Below are 27474 nucleotides of genomic sequence, written 5' to 3' on the forward strand. Positions count from 1 at the left end.
TACTGGCTTGAGGTTCCATTGGGCCTCTTCAACCCCCTACTTCTAGCAGCGGAGCTTTTGTGCCTCTCGTTCAGGGGTAGACAGCCTTCGGTCTGTCTAAGGCCCAGGAAGTCACCAGTACCAGCTAACACCACAGGCCTCACCAAAGAGAAGCTGTTTCAGCATCCCCTGAGGGGTGAGATCACTAAACGCTTGGCCAGTATCACCGGCAATAGATGGCAACAAATAGTACGAAGGTCCCCTACCCCTGACTGTCAGGTCACTGTCGGTCAGACTTAGGTCATGGCAACAGGTCAGGTCACCTACAAAGCAAATTCATGCTCTTTAATCTGCCAGACTGAGTGGTCTGTGACTAGGCATTCCATTTTTTAAAAACCATTTTATTGGGAGCTTTTAGAGATAGTAGAACCTTCCATAATTCAACTAGATCAAGCATAGTTGTACAATTTCTGCCACCATCAGTTTCAAAACTTTTTCTTGAACTCTTTGATAATCAGTTCCCCTTTATTCCCTCCCTCTACCCTCCCTCCCCCATCAACAAGGAATACACACACACACACACACACACACACACACCCATATCTTGCACCACACACCATCCAGTGTATCTGTTTGCCCACAATTCTGTTATTCACTCCTCACTAGAGGGGTTATATAGTCATTGTTGCCATCAGTTCCCCCTTCCCCCTCTTCCCATACCCTTAGGGAATCATTGCTCCCGTTACTGTTTCTGAAGGGTTTATCTATCTTGGGTTTCATACATTGAACAATCTTAAGTATACAGATGAATATATGCAGGTCTAATGAGATAAATGAGGTAAAATTAAGCTCATAAGAGTAGGGGGAGGAATTATTAAAGAACTAGAGTATTGTGTGTTTCATCAGTGCTATACTGCACCCTGGACCTATCGTCCCTTCCCTGTGGTCCTTCTGTGAGGCACCGTACAACTAGATGTTCTTATGCCATCACTCGAATTGTGTATAGGTTACACGATACCCCTCTGTATTCCGTTTTACTTGATGTCATGTACTTTCATGTTACACCAGCACTTACGTTTCTATTAGCCCATCTTCTGGCCTCCCTTTGTGTCTCTAGTTCCTCCCTCCATATGTGACTTAGGCCATCCCTTTACTTGGAATAACTTTCTACTTCTCCTTCCGTGAGGTTTAGGGACAGATTTTATATGACTGTTTATTTTCTGATGTCTACGAGGGGATATCCCACCCTCAAATAAACAAAAATATTGGGGGTCGGGTTCGGGAAGCTCCACTGGGCTGAGCTCTTGTAGTAGTACACATTTTTCCCGCTAGGTAGGAGAGCACTCAGAAACTCGTTCTGAATTAGTGCACCCAGTGGCATCACCTGGGAAGGTGCTCTCTGGTCACACATAATTTTGCTTCAACCTCGTCTTTTTGGTGATGGCCAATTTAAGAGAACAGCATGCGACTGTGAAATTCTGTTTCCTGCCCGGGGAAAATGCTGCAGAAACTTTTATGATGTTGAACACAGCTTACAAGGACAGCGCAATAGGGAAAACTCAAGTGTACGTGTGGTTTTCTCATTTCAAAAAAAGGTGGCATATAGATCGATGATGGCAAACCTCATTCTGGGTGTTCATCAACTTCCTGAATGGATGAAAATGTCAACAAAATCTGTGCGTTTGTGCTCAAAGACCGACGACAGACCATGGAGGAGATGGGGAAGTTAACTGCGCTATCTTGGAGTTCAGTTTAGTGAAATTTCATGGAAGATTTGGGAATGAGAAGGGTCACTGAGAAATTTGTACCTCCGGTTCTTACTGACCAGCAAAAAGAGCATGGAGTGGAAACATGCGTGCCTCGAAAGAACAACTCCAGAGCAACCCAGACTTTTTCCCCAGGTCACTACTGGTGATTAGACATGGTCCTATTGTTGTGACCCCGAAAGCTAACATCAATCAAGCCAGTGGAAGATGCCATCGTCCCCTCACCCCCCAAAAGCTCGTCAAGTGAAATCAAAGATCAAGACGATGCTCATTTGTTTTTTGGTTTTTTATGCGAGGGGGATAGTGCATTTGGAGTTCATGCCACCAGGTTGGACTGTTAATCAAGTTTTCCATTTAAAGGTTCTGAGAAGATTGTGTAACCATGTGCCACAACAAAGGCCTGCTTTGTGGCAGGCTGGGATTGGTTCTACCACTTTGACGATATACCTGCTCCTGCACCCATCTCAGTGTGCCATCTTTGGGCAAAAAACAGCGTGCCTCTCTTGCCCCAGGCACCGTACTCAGCTGGCTTGGCTCCACGTGACTTCTTTGTGTTTGTGCAAATGCAGAGGGATATGAAAGGACAGGGATTTGGAGATGTAGAAGAGGTGAAGGAAAAAATGAGGGAGGTGCTGTCAACTGGAAATCCAAAGAGATGAATTCTGAAAAAAAATTCCAGAATGGAATCATAGATTTGACAAATGTATTATTAAGTGTCACAGAGGGTACTTTGAAGGTGATAAGTTTGTTTTGTTAAAAAAAAATTAAATAACATACTGGGGGTGGGATTCCATTTCTTCAGGGGGTACCCACTCGCATTATAATAAGCACATCACTCTTTTAGAAGTTTAACTGAGTATTTCTTTACCTTGGGGACAGTTTCATTCACATGTGGTTCAACACACCCATTCCTAGGAAGCCATTATTGAGTCCCTGTAAGGTACCCTTCTCCCCGATGATTGAAAACGACAGAGCTTCCCTCCCTCTCTCCCTCCCTTCTCATATTCATCTTTTTAGCACATCAAGCAGCTAGGATTCCTTAGCCACCTTCTGTATGCCGACTACTACTGGGCTCCCAGATCAATAGTTCACCTGCTCTTCTTACACTCTGCTGTTTGTGTCTCTCTCTACCAGATCGTGAATCTTTGAGGGCAGGGACCCTCACTTAGTCGAATTCATACATTCAACATCTACCGTCTTTATTTTCAAAAATCACAAAATTTAAAAGAGAAAGTGTTGATTTCTTAATACTCTTTCTTCCACATTAATTTACAACATTGCATGTTTCATGACTGGCGCTTGTCAACATGGACACAGGCCAAATGCAGCCAGGATGTCCATTTCACTTTTGAAGGCTTATGATCTGTGATCTGAAAACATGCCTGGCGCTTTATAAAGACTCCGACTGAGTCAGAGGCACAGGCTTGCTTACCTGTAATTCACTAACAGAGAACACCTTGACGCCTGTGTTAAGGGTTTCATCACCACCAGTGTTTGGCACGGTTGGGTCGAACGGGGCTCCGTTGCTTCGGGTTAAAACAGTTGTCTTTGTACATCGGAAGGAGTGGGTTTTATATAAGAATGCTGAAGGGTAAGCAAGTTGGTTTTCCTCAAATTGGTCTGGGGTTTTGTGTGTTTGCTTGTCCATTTATGATGTTAAATCTTTTGGTGCGCTGAAGGAGAGAACTGAAAATTTTCTAAATGAAAATCCCTCCTACGTTTTATAAGCTCTAAAGCTCTTGGGGGAAAGTCTAAGGGAAGCTTATTGATGGGATCCATTAGCACCCAGAGAACAACCTGGAGAGATTGTGGGGAGGGGCCCTGAATCTATCTCTGAAATGGTAGGCTAGTGTAAATATGGGGGCATCCTCCTGTAGACTGGCTGGTGACGGCATTTAAGTCGATCGCACCTACAGTTTTGCGCTGAGTCAGAGCCACTGTGCTAATTTCCCTAGAGCTCCCCGCAGCCCCCAATCCCGCCCCCCCCCACCTGTCCAAGTGGCAGTGGCCCCACAGCAGCTTGCTCTTTCATCTCTGCCTTTAGTCGGGCCTGGCCCTCCATCTCCACCTGTTGAACCCTTGGGCATCCCTTAAAGCCCTGCCCGGGCCCCTCCTACTGGGCAGCCTGTCTTCTCCTCTTGCACTCAGAAAGGACTGTCCCTCTCCTTCCGGCTGGCCACGAGTGCTTCCATCGAATCCGGATTCTGCCCTGCCTGGATTTTGCAGAGGCTCACACACAAGGCTCACCCAGGATCCTGACTGTCTCCCTTTTGGGGGTAAGTCTTGGACTGATGCTCCTCCGTCTGCTAGTCATACAGACATGTGGCCTGTCTGGGGAGACATCAGCACCTGATCGTAGCCCTTTACCTGAAGCTTCCTTCCCTAGGGGTCTTCAGAGTAAGAGCTGGCCCCAGAGACGAAACCTTTGACCATCCGTGACTGACATTTCATTCAGGACAAACAAAGAGAAAATTCTAGCAAACTCGTTGACTCCAGCATGAAGAGAGTGCCCTGGTTATATTCAGCTCTGATTCTCTGCAGTTAGCGCTATATTGTATGGTTTGGTTAATTTGGGTTCTGAAAGCTAACACTGCCTTGTGCCATCCACACGTAACCTTGGACAAGTCCTGTAACTGCTCCGTGTCTTCAGTCTTTGAACGTGTCTGGTCCCATCTCCCTCATTATAGTTGTTTCAGAATTTAAATGCTATAGCATGTTTTGTTAACTAATGGCCAGGGGAAAGGATGGGCTCTTATTAAGATTATTGTAGGCTATTTCTTTCCCAGTTGCTCAAAAACATGTTATTGTTGACTATATGGTTGATAGAATCAGGAGGCTCTGCTTTTCAATTTTTGTCATTGTTGATTTTTTAAAAAGAAAATCCAAATTTGAGTAGGTCCTGGCTCAGTACAGGAGCGCTGCAGGCACAGTGGGTTAAGGGTTGGATTCAAACCCACCAACGACCATGAGGGAAAATGGTGAGGCTGGCTGCTTCCATGAGGATTTGCAGCCTCCGAAAAACCCAGTGGAGCAATTCTGTTCAATTGTAGCGGATCCCTGTGAGTTGGAAGTGACTTAAGGGCCTTGGGTTAGATTTTTGGTGTTGGTTGGCTGAGGTACCATGGCTTTGGGAAAGCCCTGCTCTGATCACAAGTATCCCCTGGGAAGTGGCTCCAACTTACAAATATACCGTCAGGTGGAAACCAGCCCTTCGTTCCTCATTCTGGTGAACTCAGAGCAGCAAAGCGAGGGCAGACATGATACGATGCTTATCAAACATTTCCAAGTTTTCCCTGACCCGCTTCTCATAATGTACTCTGTCCTTATCATTGGTTCTCTCTGTGGTCCTCCTGGGTGCCTTATCAGGGGGCCGTGGGGACACTGCTTCAGGAAGCCTCAGAGACACCGCCCCACCGAACCTCCGACTCAAACCCGGACCCCTCAGGGAAGGCAAATTGCTTGCTGACTCTTTCTTCAGTGTTGCCAATTCAACACATTTCTTCCTGTTCCTCTCCTTAGATTTCTTAATGGGTACAAACTGTGTGATCCTGAACGACCTTTTCGTCGCCACATGCCATAAGTCTGTTAGCTGACACGGAAGGTTAAAACATTATTCTCCGAAAAGTCTTGTGGCGTAATGTGGACATGAATGCCAAAAACACAGACCGAACCGGGCATCACCGAGTCGATTCTGACTCACGGGGACCCTCGGACAGACAGTACAACTCCCCCTGGGGGTCACACACAAAGCTTCGTCTTCCTCCCTCCAGGGACCTAGTGGGTTTGAACTGATGGCCTTTCAGCTAGTAGCCCAACATGCCCCCCTACCGCCCACTAGGGCTCCTCCTTATCAGTAAGCAGTTTAAGTTATTAGTTTTTACTTTCTTTAGGTAACTAAAATGAGTCGATCATCTTATTAGTCCAACTGATTATTAATATGTCCTTTTTGTGCATGTGAAATAACCCAGGTGTTTGGGGGTTTTGTTTTCAATGTGTATTAGGGAGGGGGAACATGTTTGGATTTGGTGAATGATCTCTTTGCTGGTTCCCAAATCAGTTAACAACTCAAGTCCACGTAGGAAATATCTGTGGTTTGCCACTCGTTGGCAGTGGGTGGCCCTGTATTTGAGACGCTTAGTTAAAAACACAAAATCAGCGGATGACCCAGCTGGTTCTGAAATGAGCGAAGTGATTGCAGTGCAGGGAATGACCATGAGGCGTTTTAGGTCTGATACGTTTTAGGTGTTAATTTGGTTTTTTCCCCCTCCAGAACCATTTAGAGTGGTTTTGAAGTGCCCTTGTTTGGAAGGCATCTTCCCACGGCTCCCTGCCTGTATGTGCAGCTCTCTCCTCGCACCAGCCTCGCTGTAGTTGGCATGTTGTAGTTAGTCTAAATATTTACAGGGCCCCGCCACTGCACATTTATCATTTAGCCCGTTGAAACATTTGTTCATCTGTCGCCCTGGGGACACGGGGCGCAGCATGGCTTCACGGCCAGGAGCTCCTGCTCCACAGTAGATTGGCCTGGTTGCGGGATCCTGCTGTGTGTGTGTCCGTGGCCTCACTGCTCAACCCTGCTGCTCCCCCAGGTCCTCGATCCTCTGCTCCCCCAGGTCCTCAATCCCCCTGCTCCCCCGGGTCCTCAACCCCGCTGCTCCCCCGGGTCCTCAACCCCGCTGCTCCCCCAGGTCCTCAACCCCGCTGCTCCCCCGGGTCCTCGACCACAGGGTCATCTCGGCAGCAGGGCCCATGTTCTCTACGCCACAGGGTGGCAGGGCACACAGAAGAACAGGATGAAGGCCGCCGTCGCTGGTGGCGTTGCCCGCCCGGGTGTTGTTTACCAGATGGAGAATTGAAAAGCAACACGGAGGCGATTTACACAGTGGAAACTGCATGCCCCTCCAAAAGACATGGCTTGGAAAAACAGGATTTTGAAATGAAATTCAGAGAGCCTTTCCCCCATTTTCTGTGTACGGAATAAAGCTCTCCACCCGCCCCAGGCCTGTTTGAATAAGATGAGATTCGCCCACACGACGATGCCGCGTTGCCCTCCTTTAACGTGGTGGCTGCAGCACTGGGCCCAACGTAGCAAGCATTCTGAGGACGGCCCCGGACCGGGCAGCGTTGTTGCATGCTGGCCATCGTTAGGGCCCCGTGAGTTGAAAGGGACGCATGACCCCTAACCACCAGGACACACTTCTCTGGCCATCTGTCCGCTCTGGGTTTCCGTCGATGGTTTGTGTACAGACCATGTGACGACTGTTTGTGTTGGATAGTGCAGTTTCGTGGAGATGTCTGGGGTGTGAAGGCGGTCCTAGTGTTTGGAGGCAGTGGTGGGTGAGGTGTTTTTAGGTGGGGGTTGGGGTGGGGGTAGGAGAGGCAGCACATGTATTCAACATTTGCTGTTGCTAACATTCTGCCCATGTGCAATTTGGGGGATATCAATTGAATTCATCACATGGTGTCGCCACTGCATTTTCCCATCAGCCTTAACGGGAGCTCAGGGTCCCTACTCACGGAGCCCCGGTTCCCCTTCCTCTCGGGCCACCCCTGAGAGCCACTCAGGAACTGAGTGAGGCCTGTCTACGCTTGTCCACCCTGGAGGCTTTTTGGCAGTGGCCTTCCACAAGAAGTTGTCCTTCTGTGATTTGCCTATTGCGTTTGCACACTACTGTCCACGTTTATCCATGTGGTGGCACCTGCCCGCCAGGACTTCATTGAGCACGATGTCATCGCCAGTGCGTCCGTGTGTTGTCCACCCGTCCATCCGTCAATTGACATTAGGCGACTTGTGTCTCGGGGCCATGGGGAAGAGGACCACAGAGAACACTGGTAAACAGCTTTCTGTTTGTGTCCCTGCTTTCAGCCCTGTGGGATGCACGCTGACAGGCGGGGTTGGTGGGTCACGTGGCGATGCTGTGGGGATGTTTTAACTGTCCTCCATCTGGCAAGTCCCGCCAGCAAGCGTTTCTCGTCTCCCGCCCTCACCAACAGGTGCTGAGCCCTTTCGGAGAGCGCGCAGGAAGTGATAGCTCATGGTGGTTTCTCTCATGACTAGTGTGTGCTCCAAGGGCCACCTGTGTTTCTTCGACTGGAAAATGACTGTTCACGTCCTTGGTCTCGTTAGGACAGGAATCAGAGGCAAGTGGGCCCGGAGCGTGGGTGTCAGTGAGCAGGTTTTATGAGCGTGAACCACCTGCCCGGGTGTTTAGAGTGGAAGGAGAGTGAAGGGGGCGGGGTGAGGGGAGATTGGAAGACAGAGTGAAGAGAGAGTAGTCGAAAGGAAGGAAGGGAGAGCTAGAGAGAGAGGCATAGACAGAGGGACGGACGGACGTCAGGCTACAGAAGAAGGTGAAGAAAGTCAGAGAGAGAGCAAACAAAGGAATCTGCGTCAATAAACTTCTGGGACAAAAAAAATGATCATGTCTAAAAGGAGCCCGCACTTCCCCCTTTGGGCTGTGGCACCAGCAGAACGGTGGCAAGGTTTCTGTGAGGCGTCTTGAGAAGGCGAGATGTCAGATTACACTGGGTGGGGATGGAGAAGGGGTAGAGATGCTGGCTACATGGCTGAGAACCACAAGGTTGCTGCTGGACCCTTTAGGTCTGTTTTTTAAATCGGGTTTGCCTTTTCCTTACATCGTTGGAGGTCTTTATCTATTCTTGGCATTCTGAACCCTTTGTCAGATAGAGGGGAGTACTGCCAAAAGGTCCTGGGGGAACGGAATGAACAGATAATAGTGATCGTCCACACACCATGTGAAGGCCCCCTGATGATAGGTCCCCCTCCCCCACAAATCCCTTTCCCCAGTCTCTAGGTAAAGGCCAGATCTGATGATCCATTTCCATTCAGAGGCACGAAACAGAGAGTTTCTTATACTGTCTACAAGGGAATGCGCACATCCTGAACTCTCCAGTGCACCCGGAGAGATTCGGGGATTTTCAGCGAGCCTCGGCACTCATGTGTCTGAGTTCTTTTTGAGCCTTTCCGCGTCAGATCTCTTCCTGCCCCAGCATAGTGAAGGTGTAAACAAGGAGCTTAGGCACCCGGAGCCGCTGGGCTGTTGTCAGCTTCTCCAAGCTTCACCATTGTCACCCATAAAATCGTGAAGATAAAAGCATCTCCCTGCCTGCGTGACTGTGAGGTCAGCTTTTCTAACCCACCAGAGAAAAGATCTGGCCGACGGCCCATGTAAAGATGTACAGGCTCAGACAGGGTCTCTGCGAGTAGACATTGACTCGGTGGACGATGGCACAGGGCTGTGTAATGTTTTTGTAACATGAAATGCTTAACGTAGGTCTTAATACAACGCATGGCCAATACATGTTAGCATTATCCTATTTGATTGCATCCTGCTTTCCACTCTTTGCCCCTCCCCCGCCGGCATATCCTGCAGGCAGACCCCGATGTCCTGGTCCCAAGCCTGTCCCCGTGCCGCGCTCGCTGCGCTGTCATTCAGCATTTGGGCAGATAGGATCTTCGTGCGTTTCTTGTCAGTGACTAGGCCCGGGAGTTTGAGGGAAAGGTCAGGCAGGCCCAGTGGAGGGGCATCAAGAACAGAGATGAGAGTGTGATGTTCAACTTTTTTACTTAGCCACAGGCCTAATGGCTTGGTTGATTGTGCGCTTTTGCCATTAGTGAATTAGATTAACACACCATCCCCTTCCCCCTCCCTAAGATCTTTCTTCCGTAATCTCCCCAGACTCTTTTGGCAGTTCCTGTAAGGCCTTTTTGAAAGTTTGTCTGCCAGGGATCAACTTTCAGCCAAGCAAGAGACAGGCCTTTCAAGTGAATAATGAGCCTCAGGGAGGCCTGCACGCTACAGAGCCCGAAAGGGCAGCGTTTGCCCTGACACTGACATCAAGAATGCAGGAAGGGACGGGGAGGACAGATAGGAACGGTGAGTCCAGCCGGGAAGGGTGCAAACACTGTAACCAGACAAAACGCGTGTCTGCTGTTGGATAGGAAACTGGTAGGCTCTGTAAACCTACCTAGACTAAAAAATAAAAACTAAGAGAAACTTACCCCAGACACTCTGGTTCCAAAGTGTCCATATGGTGGATGTATGCGTGTTTGCATACTAGTAACCCCAGTGGTGGAAACTTTTCTCCTGGACTCTTAAAGCAGAGGCCCAAGAGATGAAAGTGCACCTTTGAAGGAAGGCCCCTGCACAGCCCCACCCCGTTGCTACCTGGCATGCATGCGGTTTCCTGCACTGAGAGTGCAGTCTGTAGCACCTGGAGGACGAGGACAGAGACTCCCCGAGGTGAGAGTCATTCGGCGCTTACTGTGCTGCCGTGGCAGGAGAAGCCGAGCCGAAGTAGCAGGCCACGTGGAGACCGTTGCTGACTGCGCAGCTCCCGGCCGGCCTTTTGGAAGCTACCGTGTGGGAACGTGCAACTCCAGAATCGAAACCCAGGGCCGTCGAGTGTGCTCACGGCGACACCAGAGTCCAGAGGAGATCTCCTTCCCGGGCTCCCCAGGCTTTCGTTCTCTCCCAGAGCAGGCTGCCTCGCCTTTCTCCCCCCTGAAAGGAGAGCTCGTGGCTTCAAACTGCCAACCTTGGCTGTAGCAGCCGAGCGCCTCGCCACTTGAGCCACACGGCCGCCTTAGAACATGCAAGACCCCAGTGAAATGACCAATCGATGGAAAGCTGAGTTTCCCCTCTGGCTTCCCAGTTCCCCTTTATGACCCCTGTCTGTTGAGTTGGGGCAACAAGCCTGTAGTTTATTGCACACGGGGGCGGGGGGCTGTCAACGTGTTTCTCTAGCCCCACATCTTCAGCTCCTTTCTGGGGTGATGTGAGAGAGTTTCGTCCTTAAGCCCGAGACATCCCCACAGCATCCAGACCGCCTGTAAATTTGCATTCTGTGGTGTACAGGGCACTTATCTCGTCTCCCCCTTCGGTGGCTTGGTGTGTCTGCTGATTATAAGTTATGCCCTTCAGGCATTTCTAAGATGGACTTAGAATCTAGAACGACATCAAGTCACACCCATCTGTCCTGCCTATTGGTACAAATGGGCCAAAGAACCGCCCAGGACGGGCAGATGTTGCTGCTAAATGCTTCGCAGGTCTTTGGAGGACAGGGCTTTCCTGTCCGATCCCTATCGGACATGTGTGTGGGTGTGTCGAACTTCTGAGAGGCCAGTCATTTCTGATGAACGTATGCCTACATGCGTCACTCCTAAGCCCAACCAACTTCCAAAATACTTGTTCGTAATATACTTTAAATAAGCAGGAGATGCGGGGTTCATCTAAAGCGGCAGGCTTGAAGGTCTGAACTATTCTGTTGGGGTGTGATCCATTAGCCCACTGTGGGACGTGGCTCCGTGTTCAGCTTGCCAGCTGTCCTTCAGTGGAATCTGGAATGAGCCGCCCACACCTGCCTCCCTTCAGAAGTAGGCATTCATTTGGAATCACGATGCCATGTTCTTTTCTTCTTCCATTTTAATGGGGGCTGGTACAGCTATTGCCACCATCCGTCCATCCAGCGTATCGAGCACATTTGGGCATCTGTTGCCACCATCATGTTCAAAACATTGCCTTTCTAATTCAGCCCTGGGCACCAGCTCCTCGGGTTGCCCTCCCCTTCCATCCTCATGAACCCTTGATAACTTATCATTATTTTTGTTTCTTACACCATCCGATGTCTCCCTTCACCTGTGTTTCTGTTGTTCGTCCCTGAGGGTTGGGGGTGGGGCTAAATGTCGATCATGGGGATCAGTTCCCTCTTTCTCCCCCTTCCCCCTACCTTCATGATATTGCTGCTCCCATTACCCTAGCTGAGGGGTTTCTCTGTCCTGGATTCTGTGTGTGTCTAGAGCTCTGATCTGTACTGGTGTCCATGCTCCGGTCCAGCTGGATTTGTAAAGTAGAACTGGGTCATGATATTGGGGGGCAGGAAGCACTAAAGAACTAGAAGAACCAACATTGCTCCATGACACATGTTTTCCTCGGAGACTCAAGGATTTGAGATAGCCCCAGGGAATACTTTTGAAGAGGTCTTACGTACCAAACCGATTCAGAGAGGTGGTCTTATAAATGACTGTTCAACTTGGCATCCTTTGGAGAGCCAGGCCAGTGCTATTAATAGTTACAGCAGGGCTTAACATGGAATGTTTCAGGCACACTGGGAAATAAGCTCACGCAGAGCGCACAGAGCATAGGTAGAATTTGGGTAGCCAAGATAGCATGGCCTGGTGCCCAAACGCCTTGAAGCCCAGTGCTTCACAAAAACCTGCAAAAGAGCCCAAAGACAGGACTTTACTTTGCCCTTCCTTGTCGTGAGTTCTGTTGTGACATACGACTGAGGATTGACTATGTGTGCGTGTTTGTCTAAATACTCCATTCTCGTCCTTAGGAGGAGTCTCGCGTCAAACACTAATAACTCATTGGAAGAGGTCTTGCCCCAGTACATTCTTTTCCTAACCTGCTTATCCTCTGTTTTAAATCCGAAGTCTTCCAGGCATTTTCTGACGGTTTTAATTCTTCTGAACTATTTGAAGCCAAATCCCTTCTTTGTGAGGGAAGACATATCCTTGGGATTTATTCAGTGAGATTTGTTAAGCACTCTTCAGAGGGAAGCTTAAATCACTGTATTTTGATTAACTATGGCATTTAACTCACTGCTGGGAATATGGGTGGATGGGGGCAGTGGGGGGGAGACCGGCGACAGGGGAGATGAATGCATTTCAAATGTGAGTCCTCAGACTGAAGACCTCTGTGGTTGAGAAGATCTCATTTAGCTTCACACAGCTGATCGTGTATTACCATTAATCGGAATTGCTGGTACCGGAACACATTAACAGATTGATGTATGTTCACTGTTTTCTTGTTGTTAAGTTGGTTCACATGTTGATGAAAGGCTGTTTACTAACACCTTTTAAAAACCTGTTCTTAAGGACAATACAATACAGTACTAAACGAACGCCCAGGTAATCTATTTCCTGGGATGCATGGGCATTAGGACCTCATCTAAAGAAAAGAATAATCTCCCAGGCTGCTGTTCAGGATTCTCATCATTTTGTCCCGTTCATGATTCTGTTAGATTTCTCGGGTGGGAAATAGCTCGGTCCTTGGCTTTGCAGCCAAAGCCTGGTTTGTGATCCAAGTGAGTTTTTTATAGTCACTGAACACAGGCAACCTCGTTGGACTGCACACCCACACATGGCGACCTGAGACCAGAGAGAGAGACACCACAGCACAGCCAGGCGGAAGGCAGAGGAGCAGGTGGGCAGAGGGCGGTGGTCGCCAGGTTCCGGCCTCTCAGGGCTTTCCGCTGGGAGGCATGTCTACAGTACTGGTTGACCCCCATTGGCTGAATTAAGCCCACTTGGCCTAGTTTGCGGCCCACCCAGATGTACTGCTCCCCTGGCTTGGGGTCTGAATTGGCGCATGCCCTTTAACCTTTATTGACTTCCACCTTCCTGTTGGGGGCCGTAGGCATGGAGAAGAAACACCCCCTATCCTGCTCCCTAACAGTACCATCCTCATACTACCTAGGACTCACGGGTAAGACACTTATAACAAAGTCAGTGTTGGTCTCTTATTTTCCCAAGGCTCTAACATCTGTTCTACTGGCCTCATTCCATCGCCCCAGACCAGTGGTTCTCAACCTGTGGGTCGTGACCCCTTTGGGGGTAGAATGACCCTTTCACAGGGATCGCCTGATTCATACCAGCAGTAAAATTACAGTGATGAAGTAGCAACGAAAATAATTTTATATTGGGGGGGCTCACTACAAGGAGCTGTATGATAGTGTCATGGCATTAGGAAGGTTGAGAACCACTGCCCTACACAGAGTTCCTTGAAGTGGGGGAGCTGTATGACACCCCCCCTCCCCAGTGTATGTGTTGCCTGGCTTAGTAACCCCTTACCAGATGGCTCAGCTTTGATTCCTTTGGGGTGAAACAGCTTGATTTTGAGAGCACCGTATATACTTGTGTATAAGCCGAGTTTTCCAGCACATTTTTTAATGCAGTTTTGTGGTAAAATTAGGTGGCTGATATTCAGATCAACTTATATTCAAGCATATATGGTGACACTCTATTGATTTGTTGAATTCTGAAATGGGAGGGGAGTGGAATTTCCCAAGCTCCATGACGTTCTACCCTTCCTCTGCGCTTTGAAAAGACCTGCATGTGGAAGAGATTGGGCACTTTTCTTTTTCCCGTGTGTATATCTGGAGAGACCAGATAAAAAGGCAGCTGTGGGAACGATGGTGGCACTGTGTCGACAGTCACTCTTTCGTGCTGATACCAACGTCAGTGTTCAGTTCAACCTCATTGTCTGGGCAATTGCATGCAAACATTTCCTCCGTTGAATCTGCCTGATGTGGAGCATAGCTAACTCGGGGTGAAAGGAGGAGACGGCTGCTGAAGAACCCAGGTCAAATGCCACCACTGGTTCCCTAAACAAGCCATTCACTGCCGTGGAATTGAGAAATAACCATTAGTCTTCTGGCATGACTTCACTTGGGGAGTTTGGTTGTTTAGCTTCATAATTAGGTTAACATGACCGCATTATTCCTTGACCCAGTGGTTCTCAAAATGTGGTTTATGGATCTGATAAACAGGATCAGTGTTTTCTGAGACCATGTTTGAAATTTGGACTCCTGAAGTTTCCTGTAAACCCCACCCTTGAACCAAATAATGAGTTTTAAGAAACGTGTTAAGAGTTTAAAAACTATTTAAAGACTGTTGATAAACAAATAGTCATTTAAAGTAGTATTTTGCCCCTCCCCAGAAGAAGGTAATACAGGGGACAGCACTAAAGATATAGCCCAGGGAGAGAGGAAGTCTGTCCAGGCCACATGGGAGTGAACTAAACTGTGAGAGGGAGGGAGGGAGAGAGAGAGAGCATGAACCTCATTATGGCCCACCAAGCCCCGGGGATGACATCGCTCCTCAGAGCAGCCAATGCACTGAGAGGACTAAAGGGTCAGCCCCACCACAAGACACGATGTTCCCTCACTGACCCATAGTGCTACGGGGGACAACACTGGAGACATGGTACAGAAAGTGTGCCTGGTCTGCCCCACGCACAGCAGGTGAAACTCAAAGGGAGTGTAACAGGGCAGCAAGGGGAGCAAAGTTGCCCTGTCCCTGAGAAATCCTGAAAATAGACTTCTGACTCAGGGGACTAGGTTAGGCACCTCATCAAACCTGATTGGAGAACACTCATAAGGGTCAACAGACAGATCTGGAACTATCTATTGGTTTTTTGTTTGTTTCGTTTTTCTTTTGCCCTATGTCTATCTATATAAGTAGGCAGGACGAACAATCCGCAGGAGAAAACAACTGACCTGCTGTTCTGGAGGGACATGGGAGAGTAGGAGGCAGGGAGGGGGAGTGGGGAGTCAACAGACTCAGGGATAGGAGAACAACAAGAGATCTAAAGTTGATGCATGGAGGGCATATAATGCCGGGCTGGGTTTGATCAAGCACAATGCATCCGAGAGGAATTACTGAGAGCCAAATGGAAGGTGAGCCTGATAGTGGGATAGGAGGAAGGTAAAAGGAAATAGAGGAAATAAGTAAGAGGCAAAAGCTATTTAGAGAGGTATAGCTATAGGTATGTTTATGTGTAAATATATTAATGTATAATGAAAGGGATAGAGACCAGTGCACATATATGTATATGTTAAATATTAAGATAGAAGACAGACTCTGGGCCTTCACTCAAGCCTCCCTTAACACAAAAACACTTTGTTCTAATAACTTGGCACTCTTTGATACTCTGCTTCCATGCTGAAGACAAATGGGTGCATGAGCAAATGTGGTGAAGAAAGCTGATGGTGCCCGGCTATCTAAAGATGTATCATCTGGGGTCCTCAAGGCTTGAAGTTAAATAAGCAGCCATGTAGGAGCACACAAGCCTGTGTGATCATAAGGTGTTGATGGGACCAGTTATCAGGTATCAAAAGATCCAAAACAATTACCGTATATACTCAAGGATACGCCGAGCCAGATGTCAGCCGAGGCACCTAATTTTACCACCAAAACTGCACAGAAAATGTGCTGAAAAACTCGGCTTATACGCAAATATATATGGTGTATTGATGTGAAAGTAGGGGGTTGGAGTGGAGACCCAAAGCCCATCAGTAGACAATTGGACATCACTCCACAGAGGGGTTATAAGGAAGGGACAATTCAACCAGAGTACAGGATAATACTGACGAAATACACATCATTCCTCTATTCCTGAATGCTTCCTTTCCCCTCCCACACCCTTCCCACTACCATGACCCAGTTCTACCTTACAAATCCAACTAGACCAGAGTACACACATTGGCACAGATACAAACTCCTGACACATGGAATAAAGGACAGGAACCCCTCAGGAACAGTAGTGGGAGTAGCAATATCATGAGTGTAGGGGGAGGATGGTTGTAGAGGGGGTGGGGGGGGGAGAAAGGGAAACCCATCACAAGGTTGGATATATAGGCCTCCCCCCAAGGGGGATGAATAACAGAAATGTGGGTGGAGGGAGACAATGGACAATGTAAGACACAAAAAACAGTAATAATATATAATTGATCAAGGGTTCATGGGGGGGGGGTTGTAGAAGAACTGATACCAAGAGCTCAAATAGAAAGGAATTGTTTTGGAAATGTTGATGGCAACATATGTACAAGTGTGCTTATTACTATTGAATAATGGATTTTTATAAGATCTGTAAGAGCCCTGCAATAAAATGATTAATAAAAAATAGTATTCTGTTTTATTGTCACTGAAAGTTTACCCAACAAATTAGGTTCTCACTAAGTCAATACTTTTTAACTTTAGTTTGTGTACACCCTTGAAAATTTGATGAAATCCAGAAAGGCAGAGAAATGCCCAAACGCCCTTTCTGTACTTGCAGGGAGTGTGTGAACCCCGCATCGAGTACCCAGATATAAACTAAAGCATTTTAGACCTTCAAACACATCCAGCTGGAATTCTTGAGTTCGAAGTCATGCCAGCAAAACTAAAACCAGTCCACGAGTACCCAAATATGACCTTGAATCTATCCAACCGAGACTTCCAAACCATCTCAGGAACAGATTTGAGGCAGTGGAGTGTCAGGTCCAAGGCCTGACAAGTTGTGGGGTGATGCCAAGAACCATCACGCCTAAAGAAAGGAGCAGGCAATTAAAACAACGGCACAGAAAGGAAAGACCAAAGTGGGTGTCAGAAGAGACCCTGAAACTTGCTCTGGAATGTACAGTCACTGGAGTGGGTGGAAGAAACGATGACGTGAAAGAACCGAGCAGAAAATTTCAAAAGGCAGTTTAAGAAGACCAGGTCCAGCGTCGTAATGAAACATGCAAAGACCTGGAGTTAGCAAATCCTCAGGGCAGAATGCGTTCAGTATCTCTCAAGCTGAAAAACCTGAGGGGAAAAAATGCCATCTGTGAGGTGCCACGTTGAAGTACCCCACCAACAAAATATTGAACAACATCGATAGCTTCAGAAGAAGATGTAAGAAACACACCGAGTGTGTGCACTGGAAATACTGGTCAGCATTCAATTGTTTGAAGGGGAAACCCACAGGGAATAAGCACACCAGCCTGTGTGATCCTGAGGTGTCGCCAGGACCAGGTAACAAGCACTAGAAGACCCCAGACAAACAAATAAACAAAACCACATTGTTTTGAAACTGAAATTGTTTTGAAAATTGAAAATGAGGGGCATCAGAGCACAGACCTGCAACCCATCTGCAGACATTGGGACATCCCCTAAGAGAAGGTCACAAGGCAGGGAGGAGTCAACAGCACGCAGTCGAGCCCCGGTGGGACACACAGCACTCCTCTGTCTCCCCAAGGCTTCCTCACCCCCTGCTTTCACTGCGGCCTAGACCGGAGCACGTGCACAGGTACAGATAAGAGATAATTGCTCACAGGACATGGAGTCCAGGAAGAAGAATGGGAGTAGCGATACCTGAAGATAGGGAGGAAGTTGGAGAAAAGAGGGGAGCAACGGGGAACCTATCACAATGATCAACATATAACCACACCCCACACTCCTTCCCGGGGGGCCGAACAACAGAAACCATGGGGGAAGGGAGGCAGCAGATTGTGTAAGACATGAAAATAATCATAATTTATCAAGGGGTCATGAGAAGGGTGGGTGGGGGAGGGAGGAAAAATAGAGCTGATACCAAGGGCTCAAATAGAAAGTAAATGTCTAGAATAGAATGACGGCGACATATGTATAAATATGCTTGATATAATGGATGTGTGGATTGTTAAACTGTAAGATTATTAAACTGTGGATTGGGAGCTGTAAGAGCCCCCAATACAATCAATGATCTTTTAATAAAAATTTTAAAAAGAGGAAGCAGATGATCCAAAGATACTGTATGATATTGAAGGAAGAATTCAAGCTGGACTGATGTCATGTGGTTCCTGGCTGAAAACAGAATACCTGAAAGATGTTTACTTGTGTTTTTTATTTACTGTGAAAAGACACCCGACAATGAGAATCATGACATACTCTGGGTAATATTATGAAAAACAGGAATTCCAGAACACTTAATTGTGCATGTGAGGAACTTGTCTATGAACCTGGAAATGACCTAGAGGCAGTCATTTAGCAAAACAAGCGGAAACTACATGGTTGAAAATCAGGAAGTCAGGATAAACAGAGAAAAAAGAAATATGCCCAAATCTTTAATGTGTATAAGAGCAAAAAATGCTACCTTGAGGACCCAGGTGAACTTCGGTTTCCACATAAGCATGTGAACGTCAGGCGGTAAATAGGAAGGCTAGAGAGGTATTGGCTAGGACTGTTGACTAGACTGCTAGAAGAACACGAATCTGTCTTGGAGGAAGTACCGCTTAGAAGCAAGAATGGTGAGACTTTGTCCCATCACACACTTTGGACCCGATGCCAGCAGAGACCAGTCTCTGCAAGAGGCCCTCACGATTTCTAAAGTCGAGGGTCCACCAAAAAGAGGGGGATCCTGGGTGCGATGGCGTGACTGCTTCCGTGGGCCTTAACAGTGGGCGTGAGGAAGGCACAGGACTGGGCAGTGTTTCGTTGTGTGGTCCAGAGGGCCGCGGGGACTCAGGGCCAACTTGACGGAGCCCCATCACCCTCTGTTATGACAGCCATTGATTTGTCTTGAGAATTCGATGACTATCCGTCTCCAGTGGCAGGAGCACTTGCGTACTGTGGCTCGTCCATCCCTTGTGTGGGCTGAAATCTTGCACCGTGTGATGTCTCACACACGAATGCTGGCCCGCGTGGTACCCGCAGGGCCCTGGGGGCATGGGTTTTCGTGGCTGGCGGCGCCCTGTCCAGAGCCCTCCGTCAGTCCCTGCGAAGTGAATATGGTGGAATCCATTCTCCTCTGAATTGCTTCTATGAGTTTTCCTTTTTTTAAAAAAATCACATTTACTAATAAATTCATGGACAGCGTGGATAAAGTAACTCACATAGGAAAACAGACGAGAATAGAGGTCACTAACAGACCCAGCTCCGGTACCCAATTATTTATAATAGATAGAGGCTGGCACTTGGTGATGTTCCTGCTGGGGAGGAGTTTATCCCTCTTAGCCCTTCACTATAAGAGTAATAGAAACAGTGGTCCTGCCTGACATTCATGGTGCATTCTCCGAATGCCAGATCTGGTTCTAAATTTCTTACTTATGTTTTTTCAATTCACTGAAACTCGATGGCTATCCTAGTAGTCGAAGTGGGTTTGAACTGCTGACCTTGTGGTACGTAGTCCAATGCTAGCCTGGCAGCACCGCCACGTCTCATTCCGTGGGATAAGGACTACTGATGCCTGCTGACTGGATCCTTCCCAAGTTCCCTTAGAATCATGGCCATCTGTTTTATTTCAAACTGGATAACACTGCGTTCTCTGTGCCAAGCGCTGGTAACCAGCGGGAAGGAACTGTTTAATGTGGCGTTTTCCATTGCCACTGCGGCGTAGGCTGACAGAATCCTTAGGGCTCGCTGGACTTTTAAATAATATTTATTTCTAAAGTTGCCTTGTACTTTGATCTTGCCTTGAACACTAATTTCGGGTGGTATTAACTTTCCAGAATGTCACGAGCTCTGTATGTTTCATCATTAATTTGATTTTCCTTAAAATTATTTCCCAGAACGCTAAGTGGAAATGTTAAGGTTTTTCCCTAATGTTATTTGAAAGAAAGACTCCGAGGATGAAGTGGTCTAAAACACTCCATGAACGAGGTCTCCTCTCTCAGTGGCTAGCCTAAAGTAGAGGTCAAGAGCGCAGGCTCCAGCAGTGACATTCTGGGATCCAAGTCCTGACTCACTCCCCCGTTTGTCAGTTGTATGATTTGGGGTGAAATAAAGGAAACTCCTCTGTTAAACAGATACTCTGTATTTCACAGAGCTGTCAAGAGAAGTTCAGGAGATAAAACTCAGACCGCTTTGGGGCAGTGTCTAAAAGGTGTCCAGCCCTAACTAATGCTGCTCTTCGGTGACAGTGCGGACAGCGGTCGGGGGTGGGGGGAGCCCCTGGTGCTCATGGCTTTTTCTTGGCTGTCATCTCTACCCAAGCAGGTCACGAGGTCCTTTCCCCAGCTGCCCACCTTACGGTTGTTGGTGGATCAAGGGCTCCTTTAGTAAATATCAGGAATTATTGAATATTGAAAGACAGAGACCTGTAGACCGAGCTTGAGTCTTGTTATGATCGCCTAGGCCCCGCCCCACCCCACCCCCAACGCATACACACACACTATACCTTACAGACTTTTCTGTGTCCGTTTGTTTTGTGTTTTATTGGCGCATAATCCACATCGTACAATTAAATCGTGTCACATCAAGACACACAGTGTGTTCATGAGTACAACCCATTTCAGAACATGTTCTCCACTCCCCCACCCCCAGTGACTAGATCACCCTAAAAGTTGTGTAATCACATTCTGTGCAGGTGCTCCCTCCCCCTCTCCCGCCTTCACTGTTTACTTCCCGAATCCTGTTTACTCCCGGTATCCCCCACCACCCACCTTACACCCCCTACAAGTCCGTGGCAGCAGTTACTCATTTCCTGTGTGCGTCCACTCTTTCTGTGCTTCATAAGCAGGTAGACCCACAGAAAGAGCAAAGAACAAAACAAGATTCCGTGTCAGTTCTGCGAGCTCCGTCTTTGTCTTCTGCATAGTTGCATGCTACTCCGTGGAAGGAACCCATCACAGCTTACACACACACACACACACACACACACACGGTGATAAGCATCACAGTTCTGTGCGCTCCTCCCTCTTTCCCAGGCTAAGGTTGTGTTGTGAGGTTGCCCTTCAGTAGAAGGCCTTGGGAACCCACGCTTCAATTGCTTCTGTCATTTCATTCGCACCTGTTGGGTGGGGCATCAGGAAGTGACCTGTGCTCACTTTGTACACAGCTAAGGGCCACTGGATACACCGTCCTATGAGCTGAAGGCACGGACTCTTCTCACAAGGACAGCGGAGTCTATCCTGTCAGCCAAGAAAGAGGAAACACTTAAGATCATTTGTTGAAGAACTTCTTACAGCCTATCTTTTATCAGTCGGAAATTCAGGCGTAAGCTCACTCACGCCTTTCCCAGATGGCCGCTCAGTCCAGTTGGCATTCGAGTTGTAACGGACGGTTTGGGTCTAGCATCCATTGAGGGCTTGTGTTGGGGGACACTTTACAGTGTACCTGACCGTGCATCAGAAGCAGTCGCGAAACGCCTCCAGACCCTTGAAAGTGGTTTTCTTTTTTTTTTTTTTTAACAATTTATTAGGGGCTCATACAACTCTTATCACAGTCCATACATATACATGAAAGTGGTTTTCATAGGATTGTCTTGATGCTGGTGTTTGGATGGTGTCACAAAGCTGTGCCTGTTTTGTTTACTTTTCTTTGTTTATATCATTTTATTAGGGATTCATACAGCTCTTATCACAATCCATCCATCCATCCATCCATTGTGTCAAGCACATTTGTACCTTGTTGCCATCATCATTTCCAAAACATTCTCTTTCTACCTGAGCCCTTGGTGTCAGCTCATTTTTCTCACACCCTGGTGAACCCTTGGTTATTTGTGTGTGTGTGTGTGTGTGTGTGTGTGTGTATGTGTGTGTTTCCATGTCTTGCACTGACCGATGTCTCCCTTCACCCATTTTTCTGTTGTCCCACCCCCTGGGAGGGGGGTTATATGTAGGTCACTGTGATTGGTTCCCCCTTCTTCCCCCCTCCCCGTTTTTTTCTTAGGAACCATTGTTTAGTGCTCTCGTTGCTAACATTGCACTGGACTTGGTTTGTAGCTATGAGTTGTTTGAAGTTGGGCATTCTGTTAATGCAGGGATTGCTTTGTAGTTGTGTAGAAGAGCAGGCCTCTAACAGTAAGCCAGGGCAGAGAGTTTTCCCATTTATATCGGCTGGAGTGCTTTTCCATTGAAAATGTACTTCCTCAAATTGCAGTTGACTTGTGTGCTTAAAATCCTCTCGGTCCCTATGAATGCTGGCAGGCAAGGCCTCCTCCCTGGCATCCCTGCCTCCACACCCCTCCCCATCCTTCTTTCCAACCCAGCTGCATGAGCCTGAAAAACACAGATGGCTCGTCTCTTCCTTGTGACCCTTCTGTGAGGGAATGTCCCATTGTCCACAGATGTGCCTTGGTCTCTACTTTAATGCTTCTCCCCACACACATACACACATTATCATGACCCCAATTCTACCTTACAAATCCGGCTAGACCAGAGGATGTACACGGCTACAGATAAGAGCTCACAACACAGGGGATCCAGATCAGATAAACCCCTCAGGACCAGTAATGAGAGTAGTGATACCAGGAGAGTAGGGGGAAGGTAGGGGGAGCAAGGGGGGGTCCCAATCACAATGATAATTTATAACTTCCCCCAGGGGGACAGACAACAGAAAAGTGGGTGAAGGGAGGCAGCGGATGGTGTAAGCTAAGAAAAAATAACAATTTATAAATTATCCAGGGTTCCTGAGGAAGGGACAGGGGAGGGAGGGAAGGAGCAGGTTGGGCTGAGGATGAGGAGCTGATACCAAGGCTCAAGTAGAAAGAGAATGTTTTGAAAATGATGATGGCAACATAGTTATAAATGTGCTTGACACGGATGGATGGATGGATGGATGGATGGATGGATGGATGGATGGATGGATGGTGAAAAGAGTTGTAAGAGCCCTCAATGAAATGATTTAAGAAAAAAAAATACAGATGGCTTCTTCCACTCCCTTGCCTCAGACCACCCAGTGGGAGACCTGTCCACCTGGACCTGCATTCATTTTATGATGTGCCCCAACCGACCCCTGACCAGACATTCTCCCAATGGCATCTTCTGCCTCCCAGGCTCTGTGACACCCACAGTGGCCCCCACCCCCATCCTTTCCCTGCCCCGCTCCCCGCATCACACATGTCAGAATCACCCCCACGGGTTGCCTGTGCGCTCCCTCCCTACGTGGCTTGCCCTCTTCATGTAGATTTCTGCTCTGATCTCTTATCTTGGATGTTGTCTTTGGCGTCATGGCTGGGCACCTTCCCTTACATGCTGCCCCAGCCTGCTCAGTCATTCAGTTCAAAACTGCTCATTGTGCTGGGTTCGCGACTCCCATGCTGCTCCCTTCCCTCAGTTGGATAAGCCTTATGCCGCCAGGCCCCTTGTCTCATTCCCTGCCCGCCACAGCGTCCCGAGCAGCTGGCGCAGTCCAGGTACCCAGCCGCTATTGGTTGGGCTGATAGAGGCACAAGGGGAAGAAGAAACAACATCCTTTGTTATAAACGTCCAACGCTTGCCTTTCGTCCAGCCCAGTGGTCCTCAACCTTCCTCATGCCAAGACCCTTTCATACAGTTCCTCATGTTGTGATGACCCGCAACCATGAAATTATTTTTGTTGATACTTCATCACTGTCATTTTGCTACTGTGATGAATCATCATGTAAATAAATATCTGATAGGCTGTATTTCCATTGTTACAAGTTGAACATCATTAAAGCATAGTGCTTCATCACAAAAATAACATGTAATTCTATACTGTGAAATATTTATTTCTAATGACAAATCATTGAAATTTTGTCTGGAAGCTTGGTATAGCCTGGGTCACAGTCTTCACGCCAGGTACTCGCCTGTGGGTGTGCGTACCTGCATGTGTGCGGGCCCGCCTGGAGACGATAGAGGGGCAATTGGTTCCTATGTGTTTTCCAATGGTCTTGGGTGCCCACTGGGAAAGGGTCGTTAGCCGCTGGTCCAGCCCATAACAGAGTGCCGTGTATTTATAGACTGCTGGGATTGGAGACGTTTGTCTCAGTGTTGGCCTCAGGGACAGAGTGCATCTTCTTACTCTTTCAAAGTCAAGGGCTTTCGGTTACTGTTTCTCGCTGAGAAGTTCTCTAAATGCAGAAGTGGGGCTGACCTCTCTCTCTTGGCGCACCATTATCTTCCGCTTTTCTGTTCAACTCTGATATTTTCTGCCTCCGATCTGCAGAGCCCTTTGAAGTCTCCGTTTCCACTTCCCAAATGCTCGCTGGCATCCGGTGCCGTTCCCCCCGCGGCCCCCCTAGAAAGGAACCAGGGGCCGGGCTTCACAGGGCGTCGAGGTCTGTTGAAGGACCCCCTCTGGTTAGGCTGAACTCTCAGTGGTGATGTGCGAGACTTCTCGGCTAGCTTCGGGGCCTCCTCAAAGGCCTGCCAGGTGAGCCGAGGAGACCCCGTCTCAACCTCACCAAGAGCATTTCTGCCTTCCGTGGTGTTTGGTCTCAGGAGCCTTGGTGGCTCCGCGGGCCAAGGCGTGTGGGCTGCCGTGAATCTGCATCCCCTTAACGGCAGTGAGAATGCGTTAGGCTTCCCGTGAGAATTCACACGAAGAGCATTTTCCCATGACAACTATTGAAGAAAAAGATTGAATGCTCTTGAGCTAGAAGGGTCCCTTCCCTTCCTCGGGGGACTATAAGAGGGTTAGAAACAGAGTCTCGTGGCCTGAGGTCCGGAGGTTGCAGGCAGCGGCACAGGGCAGTCTCCTGTGGGCCGAGTCTGGTGAGTGTGATGCAGGAGACCTCTGATTGCTGCCAGTGCTTGCTCGGCACTTCCAAATCCATACACGTTCCCAAACAGCCGGCTGCTTTCTGTTTGGCACTGTGGGTGCACAGGGACCCCTGGCCCTGGCGCTTCGTGCAGTTCCCCTTTCCCCCCTCTGTCTGTGACCCAGCTTTGCTGTGGAAACTTGATGCTGACGAGTGCTTCTGGCCCTGGGCGGTTGGAGAAGGTTCATCTGATTACTGTTAAATAATTTAGTTAAAACATTTTTGGACGGGGGTGCTGTTAAATAATACGAGCCCCTTTCCTGGCCTGGGTTTCTAGGACATTCGGGATCTTCAGTTACACTAAGTGCATGAGCTTATTAAAGTCACAATGTGAACACTTGGATGACATGTCAGAGCTTTTCAAAAGAATATCTGAGTTAAACTCAAGTAACATAGCCCTTCCGGCCACAATCCTGTATGTGATAGGCAGGATTCTGGATTTCATGTGCCTGTGGCTCCAGGCCCTTTGTGGAAGGCATTATCAGCCATCAAGCAGGAGTAGGCTCAGGTTAACACCTGACCTTAGTAGAGGGTATGATCCAATCCCACTCTGGGTTTGATGGTTATTTGGTTACTGTTGCTTGGAATAGACATAAAGAATTAAATGCTACAACTGAGAGGAGAAAGAAAGAAAATTGTTTCTGGAGTGGCCTGGGAGGAAGGAAGCATGGCTGATTCAGATGAGCAGGAGGCCAGTGCCTACCGGAAACATCCTGCCAAAGGCCCCAGGGGACATCTGTGCACAAAGAAGAAGCAGTCCAGGGGTGGAGAAGAAATCTTTCTATTTGGGCGAAATTTGATTGCCCCACACAACTCCAATCAAATGGCCTTTCCCTGCGTGGGCCTGGTAAGAGGTGGGCGAAGGTTCTGATGGGATTCACCCGTGAGTAATTGCGACCAGGATTCCTGGCCGTGCCACCCTGCTTCGTGATCCAGTGAGTTCTCTGAGAAACAGACGGTGTGATTTCATCACGGGTACGAGCCAAGAGTGGAGTGGTCCTCTGGCCCCAGCATCTGGCTTACCCCCTGCCTGGCCTTCTGATTTTTGGCCTGGACATCATGGGAAACAGTTCCTCAACCTTTCCTGTTTCCCTTGGGACACTGCAGCGATGATTGCGCGTGCATTCTGAGGTAACCTTAAAACAGCACATGCAAGCTGCCAAGGAGTGCCTAGCTTTTTGTGTACATGTAAATAATTTGCCCATGACAAGTCCCCAATTACATCTAAAGGTCAGCTCCAAGGCAAAGTATTGAAAAATGAACCCTTCTAAACAAGGAATGTGTTTGGGCTCAAATCTTGCCAAGGCAGCAGCTGTGTAAACACAGCCTCTCAGAATAGTCTCTTCTTTCTGTAGAATACAAGTGATCTTTGTTAAGTTCACGGTGAAGGGCCTACAAAATGTTTTATTGTCCGCGTTCATTTGCTAATTTCTTCAGATATCATGGAAAAGGTGTTTTTTTTCCTCTCTCTTCACTCAAACTTCAAGGAAATAACTTGAAAATGCTAAATACCTTGGCTGATCAACTTTATCTGAGTAACAAGAATAATTCTTAAGTTGAGTTGCTGTGTTTTTAATAACAAATACTACTGAGACATTTTAAAGAAGCGTCCAAATTAAGTACACTAATGCCAGTTCTTTACATGACAGAAAGCATGTCCCTTGAAATCGATGTTTGTAAACATTTATTATTCTTTTTTAAATGAAAGCTAAATCAGTCTTCATGAAGAAATGCCATATAACTCTAGATGGGTATTAAGTGCTTCAGATTGGTGGATCTCAGGATCAACCTGTATTTATTTTTGCTTACTGATTTTATATAAATTTGTCTCGGAAGTTTATTTTTCAGATACCATTAGCCTTGCTTGTGGTTTTTGTTTTATTTCACATCCAGCAGCTTTACATTTTCATGAGTAAAGTGAATCAAGTGTTTGGTTTCTCCTTTCCTATTAGGTCGTAAGGAAAGTTCCCTTTAGCGCAAGGTTTTAGTGTTCTCTTAATTTCATTTTAGTTGTTTTATAGATTTTTGTTCTTAACATTTAAATGAGAAGTTGGAGACATTTATATCTGCTAGACTATATAGAATCTGCCAGAAGTGTTTTTGGTTTGTTTCACTGTGTTTCAGTTGAGTCGTTAAAGAGACGCAAAATCAGTGAAGCTTATATATCTGAATGTATAGAAAGAAATTTATCTCTAGGAAATGGCTCAGACGGTGGTAGAGACTGGCAGGTTCCAAGACTGTGGGTTAGATACCAGGCTGAAGAATCTTGTTGACGCACAGACTTGTAGCAGCCGATGAACCCAATCCTGACAGGTCAGAGGGAGGGCTTCTGATTGCAGTAGGGAATGAATCCAAGGTCAGCAAGTGAGATGGCAGGCTGCTGGCTCGAGTCCAAAGCCCTGAAGGTCAGGTGATGAGCCAGGTACAGGATGCAGACAAAAACGTCCGTTGTTCACTTTGGAGTCAATTTCCAACAGAGCTGCTTTGAATCACTTGTTTTATGGGCCTAACTAATTAAATAGCATTCAGTTGTCATTAGTGACATGGTCATTGGTGTCAAGCATCTTCAAAGAAGAAGAAATTATGGTGATTAAACTCTTCTCCCTTTGCTGTGTTGGTGTTTAAACTGCTCTTGTATAGAAATATAAAGTTTGGTTTATCTCTGCTGTGCATTAAGCATTGCACTGCTCCCCGTGTGGGAG

The 27474-nt window shown here is 47.7% G+C and overlaps 1 protein-coding gene across 2 annotated transcripts in view; it reads left to right on the forward strand.

Annotated features, from left to right (window-relative positions):
- The window catches only part of MED12L (mediator complex subunit 12L), a 375484-nt gene that overhangs the window by 164923 nt on the left and 183087 nt on the right, over nucleotides 1-27474 (forward strand). The gene's annotated exons all lie outside the window — the stretch shown is intronic.

Source organism: Tenrec ecaudatus, chromosome 8 (genome assembly GCF_050624435.1).
Source record: "Tenrec ecaudatus isolate mTenEca1 chromosome 8, mTenEca1.hap1, whole genome shotgun sequence".
NCBI classification, from domain to species: Eukaryota; Metazoa; Chordata; class Mammalia; order Afrosoricida; family Tenrecidae; genus Tenrec; species Tenrec ecaudatus.